Source organism: Amphiprion ocellaris, chromosome 10 (assembly GCF_022539595.1).
Source record: "Amphiprion ocellaris isolate individual 3 ecotype Okinawa chromosome 10, ASM2253959v1, whole genome shotgun sequence".
NCBI lineage: Eukaryota > Metazoa > Chordata > Actinopteri > Pomacentridae > Amphiprion > Amphiprion ocellaris.
This window is the reverse complement of record NC_072775.1, coordinates 1,306,021-1,318,546: the sequence shown is the minus strand read 5'-3', so window position 1 is coordinate 1,318,546 and position 12,526 is coordinate 1,306,021. Positions and strand designations below refer to the sequence as shown.

At 39.0% G+C, this 12,526-nt stretch overlaps 1 protein-coding gene across 1 annotated transcript in view; it reads right to left on the bottom strand.

The window, feature by feature from the left end:
* Positions 1-5,160, bottom strand: part of LOC111569792 (cadherin-12-like) — a 135,937-nt gene extending 130,777 nt beyond the window's left edge. Inside the window, exon 1 of the mRNA XM_055014027.1 lies at positions 5,014-5,160. The gene's annotated coding sequence lies outside the window, so the exon portion shown is untranslated. The remainder of the gene's footprint in view (positions 1-5,013) is intronic.
* Positions 5,161-12,526: the final 7,366 nt, after the last annotated feature.

Here is a 12,526-nt window from a genome sequence, read left to right as displayed (position 1 = left end):
ACAAAGCAACAGTGGTTCAGGAATGGTTTGAGGAGCACAACAACCAGTTTGAGGTGTTGACTTGGCCTCCAAATTCACCAGATCTCAATCAAATCCAGTATGTGTGGGACGTGCTGGACAAACAAGTTGCCAGTGTCTTGATGCCAAATGTCCTAACCCTAACCCTCCAGCTATAATACTGTATTATCCTGGTGTACAACCCATCAAGGTTCCATCATCAACCCATTGGACCCAAATGGGCCTTCCATGGAGACTACACGCAAAATCAACTGAGCCCAAGTTGGATAGCCCAAGTGGGAACCAAATATCAGCCCAAGTGCAACCCACTGGGTGTGTCAGGACAAGTCCAACATTGTGCTGATATTGTATTCAACATTGGATATTACTCGTATTTTTTTATGTGTCACTGCCTTTAAAGAGTCATCTGCTGTTATGCAACTACTTACTGCAAGTCATTGTGGGTCGAATGCACTTCGTGTTGTGCAGTCACAATAAGATAAGTTACTTCTCACACCTGGCTGACAACAAAGGAAGACAAGAAGTGATTTTATTTGTCACATCTGAATAGACCAAGTGTTTCATTAGATCAGGGGGCTAAGAAACTGTCAGAGTGGAGTACAGGGGAGCTTCAAAGGTTTTTTTTTTTTTTTTTTTTTACTGTCACTCAATGTTCAAGTAACTGGCTGTTGCATCCAAAAGCAAAAACTAATGAGATAACGTGTCCATATAATTCATTTTGTAGCATTTTTGCAGCAAAAATATTTTTCCTTAAGTGTCAGGGGAACAAGTAAAGTGATATAAGTGGTGAGACAATCTGGACAGTTCATTAATTGCTATCTTGGTTGAGAACAAATAAGAAATAACGGCAGGTGGATGCAGCTAAAAGTTAATGATACTGTTGGACTGTAAAACATCAGAATGGAATTTAGGCAGATCAAATTATCTCTCATTTTACTTAATATAAATATATGGCTATTGCTAATTTGCAGTTAATTGTACTTAAAATTTCTCCTTTTTTAAATTTTCAGGTCTAAAAGCACAGGGTCTTCTATCTGGAGGCTTTTAACTGTAAATGATGAGTTGAATGAACACCTCAGAGTTCACTCAGTTCATTACATTAAGTTTCTAAGAAACAAAACTGCAGTAGCTCAGAAGTATAAACTGCCCAGAGATGCCTTTTTTGTAGTTTGAGGAAACAGCCATGATGGAAACTTGCTGCATGTCTTTAATACTTGTTGAACTGGGTGAAAATGGATGTCTCTTTTCATAATCATTAACTATTCAAACAAAGGTGAGTAATACATGTAGTCTGCACACCCACAGACTTGTTATTCATTTCACTGTAACCAGGATCAGCCTCACAGATTGTCTTTGTATTGACTCTAAATGCCTTCAACAGCTGCGACTGTAAGTTTATCAATGTTAAAAGAAGAAAAAACTGTTAAAACTTAGAAAATGTCAAAAGAAAGCAAGTCTGGATGTAGCCATTATCCATGTGACCAGTTGATTCAGTTTGATAGCTGAAGTTTATTTTACTTTTTTCCTCAAGTTTGCTTCATATATTTAATTTCTTTTCACACTTTCACAACTCACAAGACGACTTTGACTAATTACTCAACCCAAGTGCAGTTAACTAACATTTTTACGGGCAGCAGGGGACCTTACATTTTGAAGCTGAATGCTCTAAAAATGATGTACAGAGTGTGTTCAGGGGTTGCATTGGGCTGGAATCCACCAGAGCTGTCTCATGAATCCAAATCGCACCCTGCTGACATCAGTATCACAGCTACCAACTCTACAGCTACAACCATAAAACTCTTGAAATATGCTTTCAGACTGTGTCTCACAATGAAGAAACAATTGCAGAATCCTGTCGTTGACTTTATTAAACTGGCTGTGTGCAATTTACAGCAGCAGTAACTTCATTATTTACTCCTCATGACATGTCTTTGTGACCTTTTGTTGCCTTATTAACCTAAATGGTTTTTTGCAGAGCAAACGCTTATTCTGCAGTTTCTGCAGTGAAATCATTGGAATACGGAAGCCATGTTCACAATGAATCCAGCACCGTCAGACCTGTCAGAGCTACACTTTCATTTACAAAAAACATTGTTTCCTGTGGAAAATCATAATATATAGGACTTTTTTTCTTCTGTTTCCTTTGACTATTAGAAATAATTTTCTGTTTTAATGTTGAATGCCAGAACATTTGTAGCAGTGGCATTACGATATGCAAGGAACAATCTAATCATGTAAAGAATTAAAAATAAATAGCTGAGGCAAGGGGGCTGCACAGTGGGTCAGTGGTTAGCACTGTTGCCTTGCAGCTAAGAAGATCCCCAGCTCATGTCCCGGCCTTCCCGAGATCTTTCTGCATGCAGTTTGCATGTTCTCCTGTACATGTGTGGGTTTTCTCCAGGTTCTCCAGCTTCCTCCCACAGTTCAAAAACATGCTGAGGTTAATTGGTGATTCTAAATTGTCCATAGATGTGATTGTTTGTCTCTATGTGTAGCCCTGTCATAGACTGTTACCTGTCCAGGTGAACCTTCACCTTCAATCAGCTAGGATAGACTCCAGCCCCTCATGGCCCTAATGAGGATTAAGCAGTGTATAAATAATGGATGGATGAGGCAAGAAAAACTGGCCTAATAATTTGAAAAAAAAAAAAAAAAGAAGTTAATTATACTCAGCCCAAAAATACTGTCTGTGCTTTAGTTGGGCCAGGACAAGCAGAAATGTTTCCTGAACTAGTAATTAAATACAAATAATAATTATCTTCAAAATGAACAAAACAAACTAAAGTGGCTTCACAGTGTATTTTTGGAATAGATCTGCATATTTGGGACGTAGTGTTCTTGTCTTTTGGAACTTGACAGAGCTTTATTTTTTCTTTAAATTTCAAACTTTGCTTCATCAAAATTACTAAAAGGTACAGAAAATACACAAATAAAGTACAAAATATTAAATTGAACTCTTAATTCGTCATTGAAATCTTGGTGCTCTCTGGATATTTACACAGAATTTCCCTCTGTGGATTAATAAAGTCTGTCTAAGTTTAAGTCTATTTTTTTTTCAGACATCTGGTTCTGAAATCTCACCAGTGATGGTAAATGAAATTAGAATTTTTGTTTGAAAATAACATGAAATAACAGGAAATTCCTCTGCAACATCTCATTCTACAAACTACTACTGGACAAGCCGCATCCACAGAAAACAATGTGTACTTTTTTCATAAACTACCTTTTCTTAAAGAAATAGAAATTGTTTTCAGTTGAAACTATGAGTCCCAAACTCACTAAAAGAGGCCGCCCCCTCCTCACAAATCCCAGCTTAATCCCTGGGTGTGTTTGCAGCTTCTGGTGCTGTGCACAAGTGGCCAAACAGTCGATTAATGCAGGGTAATCCTCTGAACCCCAAGAACTCTCTGAGTGTTTGCTGCTCCTGTCACCTTTTTACCGACTGTGGAATCATTTTTCACTCCAACATAAAGTCCTGCACCTCGACGGAAACAGCACAACCGTGACTAGAAGTAGACAGAACTCAGGGATGTTGATGTAGGAAAAATGGTGCCTCCAGATTCAATAGATATTTGACTATTTACGTTCTTACAACCTCCACAAAATAGATGTTATTCTACTCAGCACACAAATGCTGAATGTATCCATTGTATAGCATCTTTAATCCTTGCTGTAATTACTTTATTACCCAAGTGTTCAGTTATGCTCTCAATATCTTAAGAATCTGTTTCCACACTTGCCTCTTCTCACCTGTGGGTTAACACTGCCTGCAGTTCAGTCGAAAAATCTCCGAACTTTGGCACATGACTGGTTCTTGAAGCTGTCTTAATTGTGGCATCTCCATGTTACTATGGAGTGCAGATTATGTTGTCTTTATTTTAAAGTATCTGCTGTGAATACTGTTAGTTTGATGAGCTTTTAAATGACGTAGAATAAAGGGATTTTTATTGATTTGCTAAGATTTTAGGCTTAGATTTGCTTAATTTTCCTGAAGGAAGCACATATCAAACAAGTTCAAGGATCACTGAAAGCATTTTTTTCTGTTTTTGCAGTTTCTAGCTTTGATAAAAGGTGTAATTTTGGCGTTTGAAATTTTTTTCTATGATTTTTCCTCAAAGGAAACACATCATTTAGACCATATGGACAAACATAAATGAAAAATAACATGATTTAAACTGATGTATTTTTACTTAAAATCAGTTGCTAGTCTACATTGTGTGCTGGGAAGTTCTTTTTTTCATTCCCAGTAGAGTTGTATGGCTAAAGACAGACTCCACTCCGCTCTATCCCACACCAACATCCAGCACGCATGAAAATGATCTTCTTAAGTTAGATGCTACAGTCAGTGTAATATAATGTCAATAAATCACTAAAACTATCAGCTAAATGATGATGATACAGAACAGGCTGCTGTTTTCCAAAGTAAGATCAAGAAACAGATGGTGAAGACAGAACACACGCAGGTGCAACACTTAGTTTCATTTTTGAATTCCTTCAAGCTTCTCCTTGTGTGTTCACCAGCCGATCTGCTTCACCGGATTCCCTCCACTAACCCTCTTAGCACCCCGAACAGCCGCCGAATGTCCACCGAGAAGAAAACTGCTATCAAGCTGCGGATCACACAATCATAAACTGATCAAAAGGCTTACTTAACCCACAGGCATGTTCTTCCACAGAAAGTGAAGAGGATTTTCCTGTTTAAGAATGCGCAACATGTCCTGATTGCAGCTGTCTGTCTACTGTAGCCGTCACCTCTTTAATTGATTTAAAAGAAGCTCCCCAACCCTCCCCCTCCTCCAGCTTACTGTCCCACCTCTCATGTTCAATACTTCAGGAATATCCTCCGTACTTGGCAGCACATGAAACAAAGCCCCTGTTCAAGGGAGACTTGCAAGAGAGTCAGTTTTGAAATTTCTGGCGTGGAATCAGTGCTCTCTTTTTGTGCATTTTTCTCATCAGAAAGCAGCGTTAAGGAGTGAAAAGCGGAGCTGTTACCTCACACAAGCCTCTCAGTGTCCCTCCAAGCCACCGCTGAGTCCATTAAGTCCAAATATTTTTCACAACTCTCAGTGGCGATCTCCTTCCCTCTGCTAGTTCACCCTGTTGAACTATAAGCATGCCTTTTTCTCTCTCTTCCCTTCTCTCTTCTGTGGATCCTCTCAGCTCTCCCCCCCATAAGTCCCTCCCTCCCTCCCTCTCTCATCCTCTTTCTCTCTCATACATCCCTTGACTCCCCTCCCTCCTTCCCTCCCTCCCTCGCCATACTTTCATGCAATCCTCTCTCGCTTCTCTCTCGCTGCCATTCATGTTTTTTTCTCTCTAAAACTCTACTTTGCTGTGTTGGCAGGATCTGAACATGCGATTGTTCATGCATTGAGAGATGGTCATTCCCTTTGCAGAAACTGCAGTGGCGCCATTAAAATAAAGCTGAAATTGACATAGTAGACGATAGAAGTCAGTGCAATATCTCTTAAATACAAAATCTTTAGTAGTTGCACCAGTTCAGAGTTGAACAGAAGGAAATGTGCTCTTATTTAAAATCAGAACCTACAGTTTAGATTCACTATATTAAAAAAAAAGAAATTCATTGCAACAAATCTCTTTTTCTTTATCCAGTGCTCATATATTCACCTTTATTTTTGATGACAGATTCGATCCTCCTCGGCATTGAGGATACCAGTGTTGCACAGATTTCAGGAGAGATGTTCTACCATTCTTGCTGGAGGGGTTGTGTTGCTCAGCTTTTCTCTATAAAATACTCCAAAGCTGTTCTACTGGTATCGAGTCAGGTGACAGGTCATGGTTTTTACTTTATTTTGAAACTCTTGTGTGGTTTTGTCAGGATCATGTTCATGCTGGAATATTCTTCTTCTGCCAAGTCTCAGCAGACTGGGGGTCTTGTCAGCCAGTATTTTGGTATATCCACAGGCATTCATGGTGCCATTTATAAATGCCATTTCTCCAACACTTTTTACACTCATGCAGCCTCATATTGTTCCACCTCCGTGCTTCACTGTCAGGACAACGCATTCACTGTGGTAGTCCCAGCCAGGTTCATGCCAAACATCATGGATAACACCTGATCTGAGCAGATATATCTTGGTCTCATACAACCAAAGAATGTGCTCCCAATATTTTTCACGTTTCTTTTCACATCTTCTAGCTCCATCTTGCAGAGTAAGATGCCGTGCGTCTACATTACTCTTATACAATATCCTGCACACTGTCTGACCCATCATAGAAATCTGATTTCCACTGATTATCCCTGTGCAAAGTCTGAATCACTTGCCCTGTTTTTCAGAGGTAGATCAAACAAATAATACGATGTCTGTGGTGTCATTTAAGGGTGCTGGCGACTGCAGCACAGATCACTGGTACTGTGGCTGATTCTATACTTCCTGATAACTGCTGCACCAGTGTAACCACATGTTATTTAGTCACTAATCTTTCTATGTCCTTTTCCATCTTTGTGAAGCGTTGCGATCAGATTTTTTATTTATTCTCAAAAATCTTTTTCATGTGGAGCCATGATGTGGGCATGTACATGGACACAGTCAATAGGTATAAAACTGAGAAGGTTCTTGTGTTCATAGGTTATTTTAAAACCATGTTCATGTCATCAGACTAATTGGAAATCATAAGTGTATTCAGTTTTGTTTGAGTGATCACAGGTTTTCAACTTGTACGAATGTCAGATGTCACAAGTGTATTCGGGTCAATAGAGAAATCCTTTGTTGTCTAAGTTTCCTGTTTCTGTGTCCAGGTCTAATTTTCTTGGGTCAATATATAATTGCGGGACTTTTTGTAACATAGCTGACAGTTATCAGTCAACTTTTTTGCTGTTTTCAGGCCTAAAATCAACATGACCGCCTATAACCAAACACCACGTGGCATTTAGAGAAACATTCTTCTAAATATTATATATACAACTGAGGAAAATTGAAATGTAAAGTTATTTTTAAAGATATTGTAGTAAACCTGTTGACTGCTTTATATTAAATAATTCAGAAAGCCTTGGAGTCTGGCCAGTCTTTTCTTCAGGAGGAAATGACATCATGTGGAGCAGGTCATGTGATCTGGAATTAACAAACTTCCTGGAGAGGTGTTTCTGTAATGGGGAACTTCGTGGAAAGGGATTTAATTTGTTATTTTCCATATAAAATTTGATATATTGCCATAAAAGAAATATCGGTCATGATTATCTCAACTTAATAAAAGAACACAATCCAAACTATTTCTGAATCAGCTCATTTTATTATTGTTAAGATCATTAGAAGGTGGTTGGTATTAAATTCAGACGGTTATTTAGTTGACATTTTAGTGATATCCAGTCAGTTTTCTTATTAATAAGTGATTGTTTCCATAATAAATAATTTTGGAATTTGTAAAGACATGATCATAATGAACATAAAAACTTTTTCTTTTTTTAACCTTTAATAAAAATTTATGCAGATATATCCTATGGACTTCCAAAGTCCCTCAATTACAGATTGACCTATTCACTTTTGTTGCACTGGGTTTCTATAAAGTATTTGTTTTTGACTTTTCATAAGAGAAAACACTCTACTTGTCAACTTAGAAGTAATAAAACATTGAAAGATGATACACTTTGAATCATTTGACATTCTAGTGATATTCCATAGTGATACTACTGTAGATGTGTTGTCCTGTACAAGCTTAACAGTGTGTAGGTCATCCAAGCTCAGTTGACTGAATTAGTATTAATATTTAATGTTATTATTATAATGTTGCCTGTAGTGGATACCTTGCATCCATTTAGTCTCTGACTTGTTTACACTTCATATTTATAATGTCCTCAAATTGGAATTAAAATTAGGTGGATGATGGAAACTGTGTACAATACAGAGGTGTGGCTGAAAATTCTGGGTTCTGTGCATAAGTAGTTACAAACAATAGAGCCAACAACTGTACACCTGCAGTGATCATTAGAAGAGTCTCTTATGAACCCCATGTTATATTTAAACAAGTAATAATTTGTGGTATGTGCTTAAATCCATTATATTTAAACAAGTAATAATTTATGGTATGTGCTTAAATCCATACTTTGTGAAATCTCAACGCATTTCAACCCTTCTTTCCCAACAATAAATTACTGAATGATACTTTTACTGTAGCTTTGCTTGGTGCTTAAAAGAACATTAATATCTTCATGTTCATTAAGTATTAAGTATCATTTCTAATGCATAATAAGAATGAGACACAAAGTATCATCTGAGTGTTTCTAAATTCAGAAACTGTCGATTATTTTGCAAAATAAAAGACAGCTAAACAAAAAACAAGGTGAGCAGATATCTTTTGAAGGGAAGTCTTCTCTGAATAGGCCACATATTGAACTGTAGCATAATGCTGGACCAATTTCCAGCATAATTTAACCATGATGATAAAAATTATCCTCCTCCTCAGGTTTTGGATAATTAAAACATGATGATAAAATTATCCTCCTCCTCAGGTTTTGGTTTACTTGGGCTACTTTTAACCCTCTGAAAATGATGGTGGATCATCTGACTTTAGTGTTTCTACCTTTTCCCTCTCAGTTTTTGAGCTAATGAAGCCAGTGTGACATAATAAGCATCTTGGGATTGCAATGAATTGGTTGAAATCCAACATTGATGCAAGCTTACTGTGAAAGAGGCTGAATAGTGCTCCAAAGCTGAACTGTCTTCAATGCCAGCTTGGCCACACCTCAGTGTCAAATGATTGCTTGTAATAACTTTTAGCAGCTGCTTTGTGAGCTCACCTTGTGCTCAATAACAGATGAGGGAGCTCATTCTCTGAAAAGTAAGTGCACGAATGTACATGTTTTATGTGCAGAAAGGCAGAAAAGCTGTGATGTGTTTCATTTTTGCCAATTATCCAACATTTTCATCATAGGGAATGATTTTGTTTGTGCAGGTTGCACAAACTGCAGCCTGTCAGGACATCGAGATCAGACTTTTCCTAGCGGTGGAGCTGTTCATGTGCCTGGGAGTGTTTTGTGAAGGTAAAGACACTTCACTGCTGACATTGTAATGCATTTTTAGTGCTTATTTTATTCTAAGCCAAGATGTGTGAGACTCAGAGCTGTTGCAGTTGTGGTATTTGTCTCTTTGACACTTTGCAGGTTCATGATTACAAAAGTGTGATCTAACACGTGCGCATGTGAATATTCTCTCTCTTGTTAGTTTTTAAATCAATATTTTAATTGTTGTGCTTGTTTATGCTACAGAAACTACTTCAAATGTTAGTTTTGTGCAGATATAAACATTATTTAAAAATCTAGTCTCCGCTTATATATTTGGGTTTTACATTGTTAAACCATTTGTTGTCTTTTTTAAGAGGAGAGTGGGGCCTCTGAGATCTTCATTACAATTATAATTTTTTTGAACCCATAGTTCAGTCTCACAACCAGTTTATTTAATCAGTTTTAATTTATTTATGTCATTTGTCAGATAAAAACAAACTTTTTATTCACCATAGTGCCTGTGGTGCAATTTATAAAAAAGACTGGAGCCAGCAGGATGGATTCAGATAAGGCTTTGTCCACAATAATTAGAATAAAAAAGAATGCCTATTTGATTAAAAAGCTTTAGTCAACTAGCGTAGCTCTGGCTGTGGTCACAAGGGAAGAGAAACTGCTGACCCTGACTGTAGGAACTCCTGATCCACATCCAAAATTCACCAGAAGCCTGACTCATGCAGGGTGAAGGTCTCGGAGGTACTTAGGAAGTTCCTCACTGGCAGGACATCAGGTGTGGATGAATGAGCGTAACCCTGAGATGCTGAATGTTCTGGGCATTGTTGGGCTGTCATGGCTGACTTGCCTCTTCAGCGTTGCATGAAGGTTTGGGAAAGTGCCGGCAGACTGGCAGAGAAAGGTATCAAGCTGATTGCCTTCACTGAGAAAGCTTTTGCCAGGTTGCTGGAAAAGAGGCTCGATCTGACTGACTGACTTTCAAATCCAGGAGGAGCAACGTGGATTCTGTCTGGTGGAAGAATGGAGCAGCTCCTCAAGCTTGCAAGTTTACTAGAGGGGTAACAGGAGTTTGCTCATCCAGGCAGCATTTTATTTCAAGACTCCACCATGGTGACCCCAGAGAATGTTTATTAGGGCTGCTGTGAGGTATTATGCCCATTGCTACATGCCTTCCACTCTGAATCACGCCTTTATTCTTGGCAGGATGTCTAATAATTTCCCAGAGAGTCCCTTTTTCATTGATTCTGTCTTTGATTTTTATGAATGTGTTGTTTGGGGACCTCAGCATTGCTCATCTGCCCTTTGAGGATTATATGTGTCAGTTTTTTTTCATATCAGACGATGACTTTTATCTTGCTCTGTGGTTGTTTTGCAGCTTGCTGTGAAGGGGTCAGGATAAGAGTCAACACTTCGACATCTGAAGCCGCGAGGGATTTGAGCTGGCAACTGTGGAGGAGTTCAAGTAGTTCAAGTATCGGTCACGAGCGAAAGAAAAATAGGACGTCATCACTGGTCCCTTCACATTTCACCCTCATGCGTGGTCAAGAGCTTCAAGCAGTGATGGAGAATAAGATTACAGATGCAGGAGATCAAAAAGAGTTTTCTACAGAGGGTAGCTGAAAGACGAGGTGAGGAGACATCTGGAGGGGTTTTAGGGTAGAGTCACAGCTCCTTCACACTGAGTGGTGGTAATTTAAGTATCTGATCAGGATGAGAGTCCTCAGTTTTGTCCTTTGAGGGAGTGAGCAACACAAACTGTGGTGAAGAGACACATGAAGACAACAAGAGATAAAGTGGGAGTTACTGGTAAATATGAACTTTTGACTTTGAGGCTGAGCTGTCAGACAAGCAGAACAGCAAAACCACACAACAGACATTGTGAGCAAAATACAACTACAGTTAGTACAATCAGTATTTTGTAGCTAAAGTCCAAGAAGTAACAGAGCAGATTTTGTGTAGGGAAAATAGAATAATGAGGGTGCTTTAAAAAATTCCTTGCCTCACCAGACACCATCACAGGAAAAAGATTGCTCCTGCCTCCTTTTCCAACATAATCTCCTTTAACTTCAGTGAATTTGGTTGACCAATGTTCGAGCTTTGCTATCCTTTCACGAAAGAAGGTCGCATCTTGAACCTCCAGAAACTCCTCAACAACATGCACGACATTTCATCAATCTGAAAATGGCGACCACAGACAGGGCTTCAGATAGAAGTCAGATGATGGCAGGTTGGGTGAATAAAAAACATGGGACAACAGTTCAAAGCCACATTTGACTGCTTATGCCACCTATGCAGTGTGGTGGGGCAGATTGTCCTGGAGCAACAGCAGCTAGCTCGAAGTTTCCACTTCTTTTTTATTGGACTGCTTCAAAAAATTTTGTGAGCAGTAAAATAAGACTTTACAGTATACAGTTATGCCCCAAAATGGGACATACAGCCCTTATTTCCAGATGACGCCGAGAACTTTTTGAAGTACCCTTGTAGCAAAACACAACTAAAGTATACTGTAAAACCAGAAAATTGTGGCAAATGTACCAAAGTTTAAGCCAAATAATATACCACATAAGCATTCAGCAGTAAGCAGGGCAGATTTTGTGTAGACCAAATAGAGTTACATGTTCAAGTTATTTCTTGAGTGGCTGTTTTGTTTATTTGTAGCTAAGACACGAAGTTTCACAGAAGCAGTACGAAGATGGATGTTTTATTGCTAAGAAATTGCCGTAATAAGCAAGTTGTCTTCAAATTGTAATTTATTGTTATCTAGTGCTCGTGTGTGGCTTAGCCATACAAGAAACAACATATTTTTTTGACATTGGTCAAGACAACCTGTCTCACACTGCCTCTGATCTTTACTGCAGATGAAGCTCACCAATTGCTCGCTCCATCTCTGCACTGGAGCTGGAAGCGATCATCTTCTCTTACTCTCCGAAGGAAGGTACAGAAGCATATTTCCCAAACAAAACTGCATGAACACTACTGCATTGCCGGAATTCAAACAAATAGTTGCAAGCACATCATCAAGAGAAATAAATTAAACAATGTGTGTAATGAGATGTATTATGAATGTAGTGTCTTCTCTCTGTCTCACTTCTGCTGCTGTTTGTCAGCTCAGCCTGTTGTTGGAAATGTCACAAACTTCTATTTCTCTCTTCCTCTGGCAGAGCATCTCCCCCTGCCTCTTCGTCTCTTTTCATTTCATCTTATTCCCTTGTTCCCTCCCTCCCTCCCTTCTCCTCCTCTTCCACACCGCCTCACCCATCCCTCCCGGTAAAGATAGTTCAGAGCTGTTGACAGAGTATCAGTCGTGAAGATTCCAGGCAAACGGTCTGTTTCTCTGCTGGCTGTTTTTCGCTGTATTGTAGCTGAGACACTATCTGACTGCATCTCCCCAGAGCTTCCCAGCCAGGGCTCTATCGTCGCACTTAATCACACATACACATGCGCACAAACACACACACACACACAGACTTACCAATGTGCCTGTTATGACAGTCAGCCACACAAGCAGTGACTCCTGCATGAATATGAGCACAA